The sequence below is a fragment of the Chiloscyllium punctatum genome, chromosome 30 (assembly GCF_047496795.1).
Source record: "Chiloscyllium punctatum isolate Juve2018m chromosome 30, sChiPun1.3, whole genome shotgun sequence".
Taxonomy (NCBI): Eukaryota; Metazoa; Chordata; class Chondrichthyes; order Orectolobiformes; family Hemiscylliidae; genus Chiloscyllium; species Chiloscyllium punctatum.
In genome coordinates, this window is record NC_092768.1 from 17,932,515 (window position 1) to 17,945,121 (window position 12,607).

The window sequence follows — 12,607 nt, forward strand, 5'->3', positions numbered from 1 at the left end:
GACACCTTCTACACTACCCCCAACTATCACCGTCCACACGATACCCAACTGACACCTTCCACACTATACCCAACTGACACCTTCCACACTATATCCAACTAACACCGTCCACACTATACCCAACTGACACCTTCCACACTATACCCAACTGACACTTTCCACACTATACCCAACTGACACCTTCTGCACTATACCCAACTGACACCTTCCACACTAGACCCAACTGACACCTTCCACCCTATATCCAATTAACACCGTCCACACTATACCCAACTGACACTTTCTACACGATACCCAACTGACACCTTCTACACTACACCCAACTAACACCGTCCACACTATACCCAACTGACACCGTCAACACTTTACCCAACTAACACCGTCCACACTATACCCAACTGACACCGTCCACACTATATCCAACTAACACCGTTCACACTATACCCAACTGACACCTTCTACACTATACCCAACTGACACCTTCTACACTATACCCAACTGACACCTTCTACACTATACCCAACTGACACCTTCAACACGACACCCAACTGACACCATCCACACGATACCCTACTGACACCGTCCACACGATACCCAACTGACACCTTCTACACTATACCCAACTAACACCGTCTTCAGTACAGCCAACTGACACCTTCTACACTATACCCAACTAACACCGTCCACACTATACCCAACTGACACCTTCTACACTATACCCAACTAACACCGTCCACACTACACCCAACTAACACCTTCTACATTATACCTAACTAACACCGTCCACACTATACCCAACTGACACCTTCTACACTATACCCAACTAACACCGTCCACACTATATCCAACTGACACCTTCTACACTATACCCAACTGACACCTTCATCACGATACCCAACTGACACCTTCTCCAATATACCCAACTGACACCTTCGAAACTATACCCAACTGACACCTTCCACACTACACCCAACTGACACCGTCCACACTATACCCAACTGACACCTTCTCCACTATACCCAACTAACACCTTCCACACTATACCCAACTGACACCTTCTCCACTATGCCCAACTAACACCTTCCACACTATACCCAACTGACACCTTCTCCACTATACCCAACTAACACCTTCCACACTATACCCAACTGACACCTTCTACACTATACCCAACTGACACCTTCCACACTACACCCAACTGACACCGTCCACACTATACCCAACTGACACCTTCTCAACTATACCCAACTAACACCTTCCACACTATACCCAACTAACACCTCCACACTATACCTAACTAACACCGTCCACACTATACCCAACTGACACCTTCTACACGATACCCAACTAACACCGTCCACACTATACCCAACTGACACCGTCCACACTAAACCCAACTAACACCTTCCACACTATACCCAACTAACACCTCTACACTATACCTAACTAACACCTTCCACACTATACCTAACTAACACCGTCCACACTATACCCAACTGACACCTTCTACACTATACCCAACTAACACCGTCCACACTATACCCAACTGACACCTTCTACACTATACCCAACTAACACCGTCCACACTATACCCAACTGACACCTTCTACACTATACCCAACTGACACCTTCATCACGATACCCAACTGACACCTTCTCCAATATACCCAACTGACACCTTCGAAACTATACCCAACTGACACCTTCCACACTACACCCAACTGACACCTTCCACACTACACCCAACTGACACCGTCCACACTATACCCAACTGACACCTTCTCCACTATACCCAACTAACACCTTCCACACTATACCCAACTGACACCTTCTCCACTATACCCAACTAACACCTTCCACACTATACCCAACTGACACCTTCTCCACTATACCCAACTAACACCTTCCACACTATACCCAACTGACACCTTCTACACTATACCCAACTGACACCTTCCACACTACACCCAACTGACACCGTCCACACTATACCCAACTGACACCTTCTCAACTATACCCAACTAACACCTTCCACACTATACCCAACTAACACCTCTACACTATACCTAACACCGTCCACACTATACCCAACTGACACCTTCTACACTATACCCAACTAACACCGTCCACACTCTACCCAACTGACACCTTCTACACTATACCCAACTAACACCGTCCACACTATACCCAACTAACACCGTCCACACTAAACCCAACTAACACCTTCCACACTATACCCAACTAACACCTCTACACTATACCTAACTAACACCTTCCACACTATACCTAACTAACACCGTCCACACTATACCCAACTGACACCTTCTACACTATACCCAACTAACACCGTCCACACTATACCCAACTAACACCGTCCACACTATACCCAACTAACACCTCTACACTATACCTAACTAACACCGTCCACACTATACCCAACTGACACCGTCCACACTATACCCAACTGACACCTTCTACACTATACCCAACTGACACCTTCCACACTATACCCAACTGACACCTTCAACACTACACCCAACTAACACCGTCCACACTATACCCAACTAACACCGTCCACACTATACCCAACTGACACCGTCAACACTTTACCCAACTAACACCGTCCACACTATACCCAACTGACACCGTCCACACTATATCCAACTAACACCGTCCACACTATACCCAACTGACACCTTCTACACTATACCCAACTGACACCGTCTACACTATACCCAACTGACACCTTCTACACTATACCCAACTGACACCGTCTACACTATACCCAACTGACACCTTCTACACTATACCCAACTGACACCTTCAACACGACACCCAACTGACACCATCCATACGATACCCAACTGACACCGTCCACACTATACCCAACTGACACCTTCTACACTATACCCAACTAACACCGTCTTCAGTACACCCAACTGACACCTTCTACAATCTACCCAACTAACACCGTCCACACTATACCCAACTGACACCTTCTACACTATACCCAACTAACACCTTCGAAACTATACCCAACTGACACCTTCCACACTACACCCAACTGACACCGTCCACACTATACCCAACTGACACCTTCTCCACTATACCCAACTAACACCTTCCACACTATACCCAACTGACACCTTCTCCACTATACCCAACTAACACCTTCCACACTATACCCAACTGACACCTTCTCCAGTATACCCAACTAACACCTTCCACACTATACCCAACTGACACCTTCGAAACTATACCCAACTGACACCTTCCACACTACACCCAACAGACACCGTCCACACTATACCCAACTGACACCTTCTCCACTATACCCAACTGACACCGTCCACACTATACCCAACTGAAAACTTCTACACTTTTCCCAACTAACACCTTCCACACTATACCCAACTGACACCTTCCACACAATACCCAACTAACACCGTCCACACTATACCCAATTAACACCGTCCACACTATACCCAACTAACACCTTCTACACTATACCCAACTGACACCTTCTACACTATACCCAACTGTCACCTTCTACACTACACCCAACTGACACCGTCCACACTAGACCCAACTGACAACTTCTACACGATACCCACCTGACACCTTCTACACTATACCCAATTAACACCGTCCACACTATACCCAACTGACACCTTCTCCATTATACCCAACTGACACCTTCTACACTATACCCAACTGACACCTTCTACACTATACCCAACTGACACCTTCTACACTATACCCAACTAACACCTTCCACACTATACCCAACTGACACCTTCTACACTATACCCAACTGACACCTTCTATACTATACCCAACTGACACCTTCCACACTATACCCAACTGACACCTTCTCAACTATACCCAACTGACAACTTCTACACTGTACCCAACTGACACCTTCTATACTATACCCAACTGACACCTTCTACACTATACCCAACTGACACATTCCACACAATACCCAACTAACACCGTCCACACTCTACCCAATTAACACCGTCCACACTATACCCAACTCACACCTTCTACACTATACCCAACTGACACCTTCTACACGATACCCAACTGACACCTTCTACACTATACCCAACTGACACCTTCTACACTATACCCAACTGACACCTTCGAAACTATACCCAACTGACACCTTCCACACTACACCCAACTGACACCGTCCACACTATTCCCAACTAACACCTTCTACACTATACCCAACTGACACCTTCTACACTATACCCAACTAACACCGTCCACACTATACCCAACTGACACCTTCTCCATTATACCCAACTGATACCTTCTACACGATACCCAACTGACACCTTCTACACTACCCCCAACTTACACCGTCCACACTATACCCAACTGACACCTTCTCCACTATACCCAACTGACACCTTCCACACTATACCGAACTGACACCTTCTCAACTATACCCAACTGACACCGTCCACAGTATACCCAACTAACACCTTCTACACTATACCCAACTGACACCTTCTACACTATACCCAACTAACACCGTCCACACTATACCCAACTGACACCTTCTACACGATACCCAACTGACACCTTTTATACTATACCCAACTGACACCTTCTACACTATACCCAACTAACACCGTCCACACTATACCCAACTGACACCTTCTCCATTATACCCAACTAACACCGTCCACACTATACCCAACTGACACCTTCTACACTACACCCAACTGACACCGTCCACACTATACCCAACTAACACCTTCTACACTATACCCAACTGACACCTTCTACACTATACCCAACTAACACCGTCCACACTATACCCAACTGACACCTTCTCCATTATACCCAACTGACACCTTCTACACGATACCCAACTAACACCTTCTACACTATACCTAACTGACACCTTCTACACTACCCCCAACTGACACCGTCCACACTATACCCAACTGACACCTTCTCCACTATACCCAACTGATACCTTCCACACTATACCCAACTGACACCTTCTCAACTATACCCAACTGACACCGTCCACACTATACCCAACTAACACCTTCTACACTATACCCAACTGACACCTTCTACACTATACCCAACTAACACCGTCCACACTATACCCAACTGACACCTTCTACACGATAGCCAACTGACACCTTTTATACTATACCCAACTGACACCTTCTACACTATACCCAACTAACACCGTTCACACTATACCCAACTGACACCGTCCACACTATACCCAACTGACACCTTCCACACTATACCCAACTGACACCTTCTCCATTATACCCAACTGACACCTTCTACACTATACCCAACTAACACCTTCCACACTATACCCAACTGACACCTTCTCAACTATTACCGAATGACACCTTCCACACTACACCCAACTGACACCGTCCACACTATTCCCAACTAACACCTTCTACACTATACCCAACTGACACCTTCTACACTATACCCAACTAACACCGTCCACACTATACCCAACTGACACCTTCTCCATTATACCCAACTGACACCTTCTACACGATACCCAACTAACACCTTCTACACGATACCTAACTGACACCTTCTACACTACCCCCAACTAACACCGTCCTCACTATACCCAACTGACACCTTCTCCACTATACCCAACTGACACCTTCCACACTATACCGAAATGACACCTTCTCAACTATACCCAACTGACACCGTCCACACTATACCCAACTGACACCGTCCACACTATACCTAACTGACACCTTCTACACGATACCCAACTGACACCTTCTACACGATACCCAACTAACACCGTCCACACTATACCCAACTGACACTTTCTACACGACACCCAACTGACACCGTCCACACTATACCCAACTGACACCTTCTACACTATACCCAACTGACACCTTCTACACGATACCCAACTGACACCTTCTACACTATACCCAACTGACAACTTCTACACTAGACCCAACTGACACCTTCTACACTATACCCAACTGACACCTTCGAACCTATACCCAACTGACACCTTCGAAACTATACCCAACTGACACCTTCCACACTACACCCAACTGTCACCTTCTCCACTATACCCAACTGACACCTTCTCCACTATACCCAACTAACACCTTCTACACTATACCCAACTGACACCTTCCACACTATACCCAACTAACGCTGTCCACACTATACCCAACTAACGCTGTCCACACTATACCCAACTAACGCCGTCCACACTATACCCAACTGACACCTTCTACACTATACCCAACTGACACCGTCCACACTATACCCAACTAACACCTTCTACACTATACCTAACTGACACCTTCTACACTATACCCAACTGACACCTTCTACACGATACCCAACTAACACCTTCCACACTATACCCAACTAACGCCGTCCACAGTATACCCAACTGACACCTTCTACACTATACCCAACTGACACCGTCCACACTATACCCAACTGACACCTTCTACACTATACCCAACTGACACCTTCTACACTATACCCAACTGACACCTTCTCCACAATACCCAATTAATACGGTCGACACTATACCCAATTAACACGGTCCACACTATACCCAACTGACACCTTCTACACTATACCCAACTGACGCCTTCTACACGATACCCAACTGACACCTTCTACACTATACCCAACTGACACCTTCTACACTATACCCAATTAACACCGTCCACACTAGACCCAACTAACACCTTCTACACTATACCCAACTGACACCTTCTACAATATAGCCAACTAACACCTTCTACACTATACCCAACTGACACCTTCTACACTACCCCCAACTGACACCGTCCACACTATACCCAACTGACACCTTCCACACTATATCCAACTGACACCTTCTACACTATACCCAACTGACACCTTCCACACTACACCCAACTGACACCGTCCACACTATACCCAACTGACACCTTCTCAACTATACCCAACTAACACCTTCCACACTATACCCAACTAACACCTCCACACTATACCTAACTAACACCGTCCACACTATACCCAACTGACACCTTCTACACTATACCCAACTAACACCGTCCACACTATACCCAACTGACACCTTCTACACTATACCCAACTAACACCGTCCACACTATACCCAACTAACACCGTCCACACTAAACCCAACTAACACCTTCCACACTATACCCAACTAACACCTTCTACACTATACCCAACTGACACCTTCTACACTACCCCCAACTGACACCGTCCACACTATACCCAACTGACACCTTCCACACTATATCCAACTGACACCTTCTACACTATATCCAACTAACACCATCCACACTATACCCAACTGACACCTTCTACACTATACCCAACTGACACCTTCTACACTACCCCCAACTGACACCTTCCACACTATACCCAGCTGACACCTTCCACACTATACCCAACTGACACCTTCCACACTATACCCAACTGACACCTTCTACACTATATCCAACTAACACCTTCCACACTATACCCAACTAACACCGTCCACACTATACCCAACTGACACCTTCTACACTACCCCCAACTGACACCGTCCACACTATACCCAACTGACACCTTCTACACTACCCCCAACTATCACCGTCCACACGATACCCAACTGACACCTTCCACACTATACCCAACTGACACCTTCCACACTATATCCAACTAACACCGTCCACACTATACCCAACTGACACCTTCCACACTATACCCAACTGACACTTTCCACACTATACCCAACTGACACCTTCTGCACTATACCCAACTGACACCTTCCACACTAGACCCAACTGACACCTTCCACCCTATATCCAATTAACACCGTCCACACTATACCCAACTGACACTTTCTACACGATACCCAACTGACACCTTCTACACTATACCCAACTAACACCGTCCACACTATACCCAACTGACACCGTCAACACTTTACCCAACTAACACCGTCCACACTATACCCAACTGACACCGTCCACACTATATCCAACTAACACCGTTCACACTATACCCAACTGACACCTTCTACACTATACCCAACTGACACCGTCTACACTATACCCAACTGACACCTTCTACACTATACCCAACTGACACCGTCTACACTATACCCAACTGACACCTTCTACACTATACCCAACTGACACCTTCTACACTATACCCAACTGACACCTTCAACACGACACCCAACTGACACCATCCACACGATACCCTACTGACACCGTCCACACGATACCCAACTGACACCTTCTACACTATACCCAACTAACACCGTCTTCAGTACAGCCAACTGACACCTTCTACACTATACCCAACTAACACCGTCCACACTATACCCAACTGACACCTTCTACACTATACCCAACTAACACCGTCCACACTACACCCAACTAACACCTTCTACATTATACCTAACTAACACCGTCCACACTATACCCAACTGACACCTTCTACACTATACCCAACTAACACCGTCCACACTATACCCAACTGACACCTTCTACACTATACCCAACTGACACCTTCATCACGATACCCAACTGACACCTTCTCCAATATACCCAACTGACACCTTCGAAACTATACCCAACTGACACCTTCCACACTACACCCAACTGACACCGTCCACACTATACCCAACTGACACCTTCTCCACTATACCCAACTAACACCTTCCACACTATACCCAACTGACACCTTCTCCACTATACCCAACTAACATCTTCCACACTATACCCAACTGACACCTTCTCCACTATACCCAACTAACACCTTCCACATTATACCCAACTGACACCTTCTACACTATACCCAACTGACACCTTCCACACTACACCCAACTGACACCGTCCACACTATACCCAACTGACACCTTCTCAACTATACCCAACTAACACCTTCCACACTATACCCAACTAACACCTCCACACTATACCTAACTAACACCGTCCACACTATACCCAACTGACACCTTCTACACGATACCCAACTAACACCGTCCACACTATACCCAACTGACACCGTCCACACTATACCCAACTAACACCGTCCACACTAAACCCAACTAACACCTTCCACACTATACCCAACTAACACCTCTACACTATACCTAACTAACACCTTCCACACTATACCTAACTAACACCGTCCACACTATACCCAACTGACACCTTCTACACTATACCCAACTAACACCGTCCACACTATACCCAACTGACACCTTCTACACTATACCCAACTGACACCTTCATCACGATACCCAACTGACACCTTCTCCAATATACCCAACTGACACCTTCGAAACTATACCCAACTGACACCTTCCACACTACACCCAACTGACACCTTCTACACTACCCCCAACTGACACCGTCCACACTATACCCAACTGACACCTTCTACACTACCCCCAACTGACACCGTCCACACTATACCCAACTGACACCTTCTCCACTATACCCAACTAACACCTTCCACACTATACCCAACTGACACCTTCTCCACTATACCCAACTAACACCTTCCACACTATACCCAACTGACACCTTCTACACTATACCCAACTGACACCTTCCACACTACACCCAACTGACACCGTCCACACTATACCCAACTGACACCTTCTCAACTATACCCAACTAACACCTTCCACACTATACCCAACTAACACCTCTACACTATACCTAACTAACACCGTCCACACTATACCCAACTGACACCTTCTACACTATACCCAACTAACACCGTCCACACTATACCCAACTGACACCTTCTGCACTATACCCAACTAACACCGTCCACACTATACCCAACTAACACCGTCCACACTAAACCCAACTAACACCTTCCACACTATACCCAACTAACACCTCTACACTATACCTAACTAACACCTTCCACACTATACCTAACTAACACCGTCCACACTATACCCAACTGACACCTTCTACACTATACCCAACTAACACCGTCCACACTATACCCAACTAACACCGTCCACACTATACCCAACTAACACCTCTACACTATACCTAACTAACACCGTCCACACTATACCCAACTGACACCGTCCACACTATACCCAACTGACACCTTCTACACTATACCCAACTGACACCTTCCACACTATTCCCAACTGACACCTTCAACACTACACCCAACTAACACCGTCCACACTATACCCAACTAACACCGTCCACACTATACCCAACTGACACCGTCAACACTTTACCCAACTAACACCGTCCACACTATACCCAACTGACACCGTCCACACTATATCCAACTAACACCGTCCACACTATACCCAACTGACACCTTCTACACTATACCCAACTGACACCGTCTACACTATACCCAACTGACACCTTCTACACTATACCCAACTGACACCGTCTACACTATACCCAACTGACACCTTCTACACTATACCCAACTGACACCTTCAACACGACACCCAACTGACACCATCCACACGATACCCAACTGACACCGTCCACACTATACCCAACTGACACCTTCTACACTATACCCAACTAACACCGTCTTCAGTACACCCAACTGACACCTTCTACACTATACCCAACTAACACCGTCCACACTATACCCAACTGACACCTTCTACACTATACCCAACTAACACCTTCGAAACTATACCCAACTGACACCTTCCACACTACACCCAACTGACACCGTCCACACTATACCCAACTGACACCTTCTCCACTATACCCAACTAACACCTTCCACACTATACCCAACTGACACCTTCTCCACTATACCCAACTAACACCTTCCACACTATACCCAACTGACACCTTCTCCAGTATACCCAACTAACACCTTCCACACTATACCCAACTGACACCTTCGAAACTATACCCAACTGACACCTTCCACACTACACCCAACAGACACCGTCCACACTATACCCAACTGACACCTTCTCCACTATACCCAACTAACACCTTCCACACTATACCCAACTGACACCTTCTCCACTATACCCAACTAACACCTTCCACACTATACCCAACTGACACCTTCTCCACTATACCCAACTAACACCTTCTCAACTATACCCAACTGACACCTTCTACACTATACCTAACTAACACCGTCCACACTATACCCAACTGACACCTTCTACACTATACCCAACTAACACCGTCCACACTATACCCAACTGACACCTTCTACACTAGACCCAACTGACACCTTCTACACTATACCCAACTGACACCTTCTACACAATACCCAACTGAGACCTTCGAAACTATACCCAACTGACACCTTCCACACTACACCCAACTGACACCTTCCACACTATACTCAACTGACACCTTCTACACTACACCCAACTGACACCTTCCACACTATACCCAACTGACACCTTCTACACTATACCTAACTAACACCGTCCACACTATACCCAACTGACACCTTGTACACTAGACCCAACTGACACCTTCTACACTATACCCAACTGACACCTTCTACACTATACCCAACTGACACCTTCGAAACTATACCCAACTGACAACTTCCACACTACACCCAACTGACACCGTCCACACTATACCCAACTGACACCTTCTCCACTATACCCAACTAACACCTTCCACACTATACCCAACTGACACCTTCTCCACGATACCCAACTAACACCTTCCACACTATACCCAACTGGCGCCTTCCACACTATACTCAACTGACACTTTCTACACTATACCCAACTGACACCGTCCACACTATACCCAACTAACAACTTCTACACTATACCCAACTGACACCTTCTACACTATACCCAACTAACACCGTCAACACTATACCCAACTGACACCTTCTCCATTATACCCAACTGACACCTTCTACACTATACCCAACTAACACCTTCTACACTATACCCAACTGACACCTTCCACACTATACCCAACTGACACCTTCTCCACTATACCCAACTGACACCTTCCACACTATACCCAGCTGACACCTTCCACACTATACCCAACTGACACCTTCCACACTATACCCAACTGACACCTTCTACACTATATCCAACTAACACCTTCCACACTATACCCAACTAACACCGTCCACACTATACCCAACTGACACCTTCTACACTACCCCCAACTGACACCGTCCACACTATACCCAACTGACACCTTCTACACTACCCCCAACTATCACCGTCCACACGATACCCAACTGACACCTTCCACACTATACCCAACTGACACCTTCCACACTATATCCAACTAACACCGTCCACACTATACCCAACTGACACCTTCCACACTATACCCAACTGACACTTTCCACACTATACCCAACTGACACCTTCTGCACTATACCCAACTGACACCTTCCACACTAGACCCAACTAACACCGTCCACACTATACCCAACTGACACCGTCAACACTTTACCCAACTAACACCGTCCACACTATACCCAACTGACACCGTCCACACTATATCCAACTAACACCGTTCACACTATACCCAACTGACACCTTCTACACTATACCCAACTGACACCGTCAACACTATACCCA

At 46.5% G+C, this 12,607-nt stretch overlaps 1 protein-coding gene across 2 annotated transcripts in view; it reads left to right on the forward strand.

Annotated features, from left to right (window-relative positions):
- The window catches only part of LOC140455220 (uncharacterized), a 170,630-nt gene that overhangs the window by 34,043 nt on the left and 123,980 nt on the right, over nt 1-12,607 (forward strand). The window lies entirely within an intron of this gene.